Source organism: Corvus brachyrhynchos, unplaced genomic scaffold (genome assembly GCF_000691975.1).
Source record: "Corvus brachyrhynchos isolate BGI_N302 unplaced genomic scaffold, ASM69197v1 scaffold279, whole genome shotgun sequence".
Lineage (NCBI taxonomy): Eukaryota > Metazoa > Chordata > Aves > Passeriformes > Corvidae > Corvus > Corvus brachyrhynchos.
In genome coordinates, this window is record NW_008246060.1 from 3,600,583 (window position 1) to 3,610,570 (window position 9,988).

Genomic DNA, 9,988 nt, shown 5'->3' on the forward strand with positions numbered 1-9,988 from the left:
AAGGCAGTGCTTTCTGCTGCCTTCACAACACGAATTGCAGTAGTTGCCATATGGAAGACAGCTCCATGCTCGGTACAGGATTCTGCACTGGGTAGGGAGCACCCTTCTGGTGGGCACAGCACAGACAAGCCTTGTATGCAGGTAACTCTTCCATCGTGGGCTGGCAATTGTGTTCGTGTGCAAGGTGATGCACACTTGGGGCGTGTTGGCCACAGATATTTCTGTAGTTGTTTGTGGAACTGAACTTCAGCCATAGCATTGCCTTGAAATAAGATTTTCCATTTATACTGCAGCCACATCATTCTTACACTTTGCAATATTGCCCCATATGTGGTGTTTTGCAGGGTACCAAAACCCGTCGAATCTCACATAGGAAGCGTACAAATATATTTATAGCTTTTGTTATAAATGATACATGAAATATTTGGTCTCCAGACATCTTGTCTTTAGCTTCCCGTTGCCATGGGCACTCATTAGTATTCCAGGGAGGCCTGGTTGTCATGGCAAAGTGTGTAGTTGTACCGTGTTCCCATGGAAACCCCACCATTAGGTATCTTGAGCAGATCTGCTAGCAAATCTGTTTGGGTAAATCTAAGATGATCTCAGGGTAGCATTAATGTTTCAAATAACGCTGCCATCCTCTCCCGAGGTGGTTCTTACTGCAGGTGTGTTTGGTATGTTAGGCTATGGCTGTTGGGTCAGTATAACCCAGCACAGTGCCAGGCTCTGCAGGAGGATTGTTTTCAAAAAGCAGCACGGAGGGATAACTTGACCTCTACAGAGGTTAAAACAAAATTGTGGTGTTGAGACTGTTTACATTTTCACATGTTCCTGCATGTGTCTGGATCTGAGCTTGCAGCTCCTGCCTTGAATGACCTTGAGCAGTAACCACATTCCTGTGTGCATCCCAGTGCATCTGAGAATTGTGCTCTTTGAACATTTTCTTTTTCTTATTGGGAAGAGAAAGCAAGCTACCCTCTGGCACACAGCTTGCTGTGGTTTGTTTAGGGAGCAAGGTGGTACTGCTGGTGTTGAACAGCTCTGCAGGTGGTTAGCTTTGGATCTGTGAAGTTTTCTAGCCACTGATGTGGAATCTGTTCTGATGTTCGAGTTGTTTAGAGAAGTGATAGACAAATTAACATCTGTCAGTTCCTTGCTAATGACAGGCTGTTTACTTGTCTCAAATTTTGTTCTCTATTAGTACATTTTTTAGTTTATGTAATGTACACAGTCAAGGAGCTGGAGAAAAATCTGTGGGTCTCTTAAATGCTCTAAAAGATGTGAAGTGCTGTACGTTTGGAAGGGGAATATGCCTGTGGAGCATCTTTAGATGGGACAGTTATGGAGATGTCCCTCCGGTTTCTGCTTTCAGTCATAGAAAAATGCACAGTTGGATGGGATGTAGAAACCTGTCCAATTTGAAAAATCAGCTATCAAAAACAGATAATGCAGTATCCTGAAAAGTGAGGACACATCTTGGAGGACTTGATGCATCTAGGAGGATTTCGTTCTTCTTTGCCACTGAGCACAAGGCTCCCTGCAGCCCTAGAGGCTGTGTTATTTCTGTCATGGTTCTGATGGTTTCTTTGTTGTGGTTAGCAGATAAAAATGGTGACTTAAACAAAGTTCTTAAGTTGAATCAAATTCTTTAAAGATTTAAACCTTCAAAATCACTTTATCAGGCTTTTTTGGTTGGTTTTTTTTTTTCCTTTAAGCTGATAAAGTGGGTCTGTACAGATCCCTTGGCCTCTTTCCTAACTACATTTAGAATTTCAGATGTTTCTTGGAGCCTCTTCTGTAAGCTGCTTCACTTTTCAAATGTCTGTACTGAAAAGGACTTTTTTTGATACCCTTGTTAGGGAACACCATGAAATTAAATGTGAATTGATAATCAGATGGCTGAGTTTGTGTTCAAGCACTGCTGTCTTTCAGTGCACTAAAAGCTGAGAGCCAGGAAGGCCAAGGCTTTTTGTATTTCCTGCATTTCTTCAAATTGGGTTTGGCTTCCAACTGAGCCAGACAGCATGGCCTGAATCACACGAGTACTCCTGAAAATGCTATCTCACAGTACCCTCAAACTTGATTAAGAGCAGAATGCTTTAAGTGCTTGGTTAAAAATAAACGAACCACTGGGAGAGGAGAAAAGAATGTACTTTTGTTTTATAAATGTGCTAATCCATTTAAAAGAATACCTTCAGCTTGAAGTTTTGTTTGCTGTGGCTTGAGACTCTCTTGTAAAAAGCAGCTGCTAGCTTTGTTTAATCACTGTAATTTGTATGTGAGCATAGCAACAGTTAAAACACATGGCTCCTTTGAATCAATGAATTTGGGCATTTGCAATGACCAGGTCAGGCTGTGCTTTTGTCCTGATTGACACTGATCCTTTGTGGAGTCCTTTTATATTCTAGCTAAGATTTTTTTTTTTTTTTTATTAAACGGAAAAAGATTTTAAAACACTGATTTATATTAAAAGGCAGGAAGTGGAGTATGATTAATCTGCACAGTGAAGAGCTGTGCTAACACAAGCAGACATTTAAGCATCTTTTTATATATATTATATATATATAAAAAAATCTAGAACTGAGCAGTAAAAAGTGATGGGAAGCTCATTTTTATATATTTTCTTTTCTGTCTGTCACTTCTCTCCCCACAGTGGCTGGCAAAATAGTTTAAAGAAATGAAGAATAACTGCTGGAAATCTGGAAAGAATACTTTTGAAGGAATTAAGACTGTGGAATAAATTGCCAGAATTGCACTGGAGTTGTGGGAGTTTTTAATTGGCATCACCTGCTGTAACAATTTTGCTCTACCTCTGCACCTTGCTGATATTGGGGGTGTGGGGCATTTGTGTGTTTCTTTCTATCCTTTATTCCCAGCTAGGTTAAGAAGAGGGAGGATACAGGAGGAGAGTATAAAGCTGCTCAGTCATTCTCATAGGTATAGAAACACAAATCCCAAGAGACACTTGTCTGTAGCCTGCAGATTTGATGTTTGTAGTTTGTAAGATGAAAACACTGCTCAAGCTTAGAGCTTTCCTGAAGAGAGCTTCAGCAAGTTTTTGTTTTCTGTCAGAAACACCAGAGGCATGCTCAGGCTGTGCCTGTGGAAGCCTTTCCCTGAAGCACTGGAATTAATGTGCAAAAGAAAAGGAGAGTCCAGAATATCTGACATGATACAAGAATGAATTGTGCTTCAGCATTCATTCTTGTGCCCTTAACGTAACCTTGCAAGCAGAGCTGATGCTCGGCTAGTTGGAAATTTATTATCTGTGATCTTTTACACAGAGACATAAGCATTGCATAACTGAATAACCCAAGCTATTGCCTGCTAACTTCAAATTGTGAGTTTTGTTTTCTTCTGCTCGACTGAAAAAGTATATCGAAAGCAAAAATCAGTCTTGAAATAGTGTTAGTCTGTAGGTGGTTTGCATGCATTTGATTTGAAGTGCTCGCTCAGAGCATGAGCAGCTCTTACAGAATGATCCTGTTCTCTGCCAGGAGGAATAGAACCCTTCAGCATTCGTATGAAAAGTTAAGTTTAAGTTACGTAACTTACACTTTTTGAATAGTCTCTCATGATGTCTTTAGTTGTCGCTGCGGATGTCTGTTGTTTGTTGGTAGCAATCAGCTGTGAAGTGAATGCCAAATAAAACCTGTTGCAGGTACAGTGTGTGAACGCTTCCTGTGCACTGTTTATCCACTTCCAGTATGGGCCACAGTCTTACTGATAAGTGGATTAATGGTGGCACTTCCTCATCAGTCAAATTCTAATATAACGGTGAGTGTACTGAGTGTTGGTGGAATAATAGATCAGTAAGTCTCTTCCTGGCCCATCTGGGGACAGCAGAGTCCAGAGTGTGTCTGTCCAGGTTACTGTTGAAGAGAGGGAAGTGGCAGAGTTGTCACTTCTGTGATTTGGACTTGGAAGTCTCTAGGTAAGTCACAGACACAGCTGAAAGTTGTGTGTGAGCAGGGCACCTTGACAGGAGGGCTTGGCATTCAGCTGTGGCTTGTTGGTTTGCTAAGCCATTTTCTGGGTTTTAGTTTGACTTTTCTTAATTTTCATTTTTTTATCTTTTTTCTCCTCAGAAGTGAATGAACCATGGGCTTTATTCCTCTGATATCTAAATAGATATTCCTGTTGATGAGAGTAGAGAGTTAATTGCATGACATTAGACATAGTCTGTTAATGTGCTATGTCAGCTGTTTCTTTTAATATAAATATTAATTATGCATGGGTGAGGGGGAAGGGATTTGGTAAAATAAACCTTATGCAATGATACCCATGGAATTTCATGTTTGCCATTATTTTTTCTGTCCTAGTATTGATACTCTCTGACAAGTGCATTTTTAGTAGAAGTTAATTATTCTTTTCTGAAAAATATTGGAAGTAAATTGTGTGGCATGGGATGACTTTGATTTATTTTTGCCATTCTAAATGCTATAAGTCAATAGCTTTTAAAAATAGCAAGTCTGAATCTAAATATCTGGTATACTTATTAGGGACTTTCTGATTAGCTATTAATTAGCATGCCAGTAGATTGCAAGGAAATGTTAAACTGGAGGCTGAGCCTGCTTGCAGGTCTCTAACTGAGCAAACAGGTAGATTGTCTAATGCACACAGCACTTCTGTATGAATTACTAATGCAAAGAAAGACAGCAGCTTCAGTCTTGAAAGAAATTTTTCTTTTGGCTGAGCAATTAAATCCAAGCCAAACAACCCAGACAAGTTAAATCATACAACATTCTAGAAGTTGTAGTCATGTTATATGTTAAAGAAGGAGCATTTAATGTACTTATTATTGTGGTAGTAGGAAAGAAGTTGCTCTTTGTCTCCATAATATTTTTGTTTAAGAGAAAATCCTTCTTTGCTAGATGATAATGCCATTTCATCAACAGTCTTAAAATATTAATCATGTTTTTAAAAGCCTTACTAAAATGCAAGTTAGAATTAGGTGTCAACAGCTCTGAAGTCCTGGCAAGTATATGGTGTCTCTAGGGGCACTTCAGATGGTTTGGGTGATTTCCCAGGTGAGCACTCCTGAGACAGAAGATTGTGTTCCCTGAATGTGTGGCCTGAACAAACCAAGTTCTCATTTAGTCCTTACTGGGGTGAGATTAAAAGTGTGGCTTGCACTGGAGTTAAAAAACCCACAAAGGAATTTCAAAGACTTGGACTTCAGGCTCTGATTTTTGTGTTCTACTGCATATATATTGGAGGAACAGAAAGGGCACAGAGGGAAGTGTTGAGGGGATCTGTCATTAGCTATCGTGCAGTTATCTAGAGAGAATTCCAAAAACGGGTGACTCATTTTCCTAACGGTGCTCTGTGTCTCCAGCAGCAGCAGCAGCATGCTCAGCAGTGGTGGCTGAGTGAGAATACTCTGCATTCTGCAGTTGTGGCAGTAGCTGCAGACATGTGGCAGAGGAGCAATGCTTTGAAGCTGGTGTTCAGGACTGCCTGTGCCAAGGGCAGCCTTGGTAGGCTTGGCATCTCCGATTGCAGCCAGTGGAGCTGCAGGATGTGCCTTCCAGCACTGGGGTTTTAACCCTTTCTTATGGCAGGTGTGGATGCAGAGATAAACTGGAAGTGAGTGTAATCTTGCAGGAGTGCTGCTTTAAAGCAGGGCTAAGCTGAATTGTGGGGGTGTCTCTACATCAATAAAGAGTATTATCATGCAAGGGTGGCTTTTGTTGCTGAGGGAACCCTGAAACCTGAGCGAGGATGTGATTTCTGTCTGGTAGCAGATGCTGTGGTGACTCACAGCAGTGTGAGTGCAGCACTGTGTGGGGCAGCTGACCAAGGCGGACGCAAACTCTGTGAGCACACAGCTGGGAGCTAGTGGCACATCTTGGGTGGGACAGCTCAAAAAGGAGAGTTTTCTACTGTTACTACATACTCTTTAAGTCTGTTTTTTTTCCCAAGAAGAATGCTCTGAATAAAAAGCCATTTTAAAATAGGAATAAGAAAGGACTGTAATAGGAAAATGTCCAGTTATAGATCTTATGGTATTGAATGTGACCTGCATTCACTTAATATTGTGTAATGCAATCTGTGTGGGAACCTTGAAACAGAAATATGAACACTGCCCCTACTTGCCACTTGCCGAGAATTCTCCTTTAGTCTAAGCATTGGGCAATAATGAAAGGAGGTTGTTGCCTCTGGGAATTGAGCCCTTTATTCAAAATGTAGATCAGCAATTGAGCTCAAGAAGAATATCCATTAGGTACCAGTAATAGCACTTGTATTCCCTTTGTTGGATTCCAGCTACTAACTGGCAAGACATTAAAATGCTACACAAGCCTGTGTTGAAACAGGACCAGGTACATCATTTCAACATTTAAAATGTACCAGTTCCGAGTGACAGAGAGCTCCTCAGAATTCATCCCTCAGCTGAAGGCGCTGCTGCTAACTTAGAGGGGAAGTAGTAATCTTCTGCAGAATGTGCAGGATTTTCAGAAAGAATTACTAATATATCTATGCCTGTCTTCTCTGGCTATTTGTGTTAGTGAGTAATAGGACTAACCTGAGCCCCCATGTGATTTCAGAACAGACCGAGAGGTGTGAGAGGGAATGTGTGACAGAAAAAGCCCGGGGGACCTTTAAAACCTCTCCCAGCAATGTTACACTTTTATTACGGTTGAAATGTAAAAGCAGTAAGTCAAATGATTGTCTAAAACTTTTACTCTAGCTTAAAAAATCCAGAGTTCTACCAATGGTACAGTTAAATATTTTGTTTAATTGGAATTGCTGTTGAAATTGGATATTTTTCTTGTCTGTGTCTTAGTGAAGCCTTACTGTTACCAAATTGATCTTCTCTTTATTGGGTTCACAAAGCTTTTTGTGTGACTGTGGGTATTTCAGTGTAACTGGTAGTGTCTGGCACGTAGTGACTGTTCCATGTAATGGGAAACATTGGATATTTCAAATTCCTTCTGATGATGGAGCAAATAACAGGGTAGACCTTGTCTGGGACGCTTAACCAGGAGTCAAGCTCTTTAAAGATGGAAAGTGACTAAGTTTCTTTCCTCAAATATACTATCTCCAGTACCTGAAAAAGTAGTATAACAGACCTCAGTGAAGGTCTTAGGTCAGGCTTAGAGAGGTGCCTGTTCACGAGTATCAACCTAAAATCAGTATTTCACAAAGCACCTTTCACAGCTGTGTGTGCATCTCTGTCTTTAGCATTGTATTTAGGCCTGGGTGTTACAGCACCACTCAGCAGAGCAACCATGGGCGTGGACTTGTACTGTGGTGCCTTACCTGCACCATCTGCTGCCCAGTGCTTCCACGGAGGCCAGGATCTCTGCATCTGTGCTCTGTCAAACTCTGCTTGTCTATTAGACAAGGCACACAAGCAGCTGCAGGAAGAACAGAGTGTTGTAGTTCTGTCATTTACAGAAACTTCAATGTAGCCTAAAAGTAAATGAAGAGAAAATGAATCAAGAGCAAGAAGAGTCCAGTCTATAAAAAACGTTGTAATTCAGAGGACTCCTTGTACCTTGTAAGTGCTTTTGTGTTTACAGAAAGTACAGATGTATTCAATTTCTCCCCTCACCACAAATCTGCAACCCAAATCCCTCAACTTCTGATTTATCAGAAGATATTTTACAGATGTCCATGTGATAATGCTAGGAACCTCAATTAAAAAGTTGTCAAAATAACACTTTTTTCTTAATGCAAATTCTGGGTAATATGGAGAATGACATTCCTTTGGAATGTAACAAACACAGTGAAGAGCTAAGTTCTTAGTCCTTTTGGCCACTAGCTCACTAAGAGCTGAGTTCTTGTCCTTTTGGCCACAGATACACTGTAATGGTTTGTTCCTCAGGTACTGATGCTCCAGGGATTGATTTGCTTGGTTTTGTTGAGCTGCAGCTCTTGAGTAACCAGAAGCTTGTCCAGGGATTCAAACATATCCACTATAAGCATTTTATTGCTTTGCATATTTTACTGTGCAGTCTCTTGACTCTTAGGCCACTAACATAGGGACTGGATTCCTTTACCTCTGTGCCAAGCACGGAAAAAAGCTCCAAGTGCTCACACTGGTGAGAAGCCTGTGCTCACCAGCTAGTTAAATTCCTGGTGTATCTTCCCCAGGTGCTGCAGGTGAATGTTCTCCTCCCTCTGTGCGTTCTCTTTACCATAGGCTTTACAGTATCCCAGATGACAGAAAACTGCACAGATTGCACAGATCCCAGCAAACACTGAGTACTGGACTCGTGTCTAGCTGCCTGGATTTTTCTCATGCCTTTCATCATGCAGGTTGCAAAGGTACTGCAATTTCTCTTTATACCTTTCCAGTCTTTTGTAGTGTTTCTTCTACTTCTTTGGCAATCAGCCAGGAGTTTGGTGCTTTTAGCTGGTCTGTAATTTGTTCTCAAATCTAACGTGCTGCTTGGTTTACAAAAAACTGTAATAACTGCCAAAGCAGCATATGTGAGTGACATGAACAGTATTGTAGTAAGCAGCCAGCTACACAACCAGCTTGATTCATCACTCACTATGGGAGAGTGACAGTTTAGCATATGGCCAATCTCTTCAGATGCTGTTTTATTTCAAATATATTTAGGACTGTTTAGTTCTTCCATTTGGGAAGTAGCTTGGCGTTGTAAAGCAATTTCTCCTTAAGCTTTTTGACTGGTCTTTGGTGGTGTTCAGATCTCAAAGTTAGACCTGAATTAAAGCTGCTTCTTTTATGCTGTAGGAGAATGGCAAAATGGAAACATGAATTATTCACTGGGGATTGTAAAGACCTCTTCAGGTACATTAAGGATGGATTGTTGAGTGATCTGTGTAATATTTTGCATAACTTATAAATTAGAACCACAACAGTGTTTATAGAGGCAGAACCTATTGTTTGTTTAGAATTATAGCCAAATAATTGCTGAAAGGGTTTATGGTTTGTCTTTGTAGTGAGAAAATTGTAATGAGTTGTTCAACAATGCTATTTTGACTTCTATTTTTTTTGCTGATTATTAGTAAAGTGTTTTGTATTCAAATTAAATCATGGGATAAGAACTCAAGGCATAATGCAAAAATATTTTATTCTTCATTACTGGGGTTATTGTACAAAAACCATTTATTTGGGAAGGGGAATACCCTGAGTTACTTGTATTTTCATGTGAGTACAGAGAATTAGCTGATCTTTAGCTAGATAGTGCTGATAGTACATTCTGAATTCGCACAATTTCAAAATAATGCTGCATTCCTTTTGTGACAAAAACGAAAAGCAAGCATTGAGCTTAGTTTCTTAAAGGAGTTTTAAGTAACTTGTAGAAGAGTAGTGGAAAATGAGCAGTTCTAGGCAGTCTTCTCTCAGTGGGACTGCTTCTATAATAAAGTTGGTATTTTTGCTCAGCTGATATTCAGTCTGGCCTATCAGTAACAGTAAAGAACATACTTATTCCAACTAAATTTTGCCACATTTCAAGCTTTATTCACAATGAAAGCAGAGATTCGTCTGCAATTTAAAGCTTGGCTAAGTGTTTTGTAGTGGATATGGAAATAAAACACCTCAAAGTGAGCAGCTATACGGTGGGAATACATAAATACTATTTTAAAAACCCCAACACAACTAAAACCCAACTACAAACTGCAGATAACTTCTGAAATTAAAAAAAAACCAAACAAACCCTCTTTTCATTTTAACAGCTGGTCTGATCAAATAATCTCTATATATTTCAAATAGATATAGGAGAGCAAATAGAATAATGTTCTTTGCTGGAATCGTGTTGGTGTTCTTTTTTGATTCTTACATTTCCTTGTATTTTGAGCTGGAGAGTTGGAACAGATGGACTTCCATAAAAAGCCAGTGCTTCATTAGATTGGCAAGTTCAGCTTTCAGCTTTTTCACCTGAAGAACTGAGCAGTTGGATAGTCCTAACTCTGCAAAGATCCAAGAATGATTCTGGGGACTTGTGTCCTAACTCCATGATACCTGCTTGGCCTCTTTCTCAACCCCTGCCAAGAAATTGTTTATGCAGTC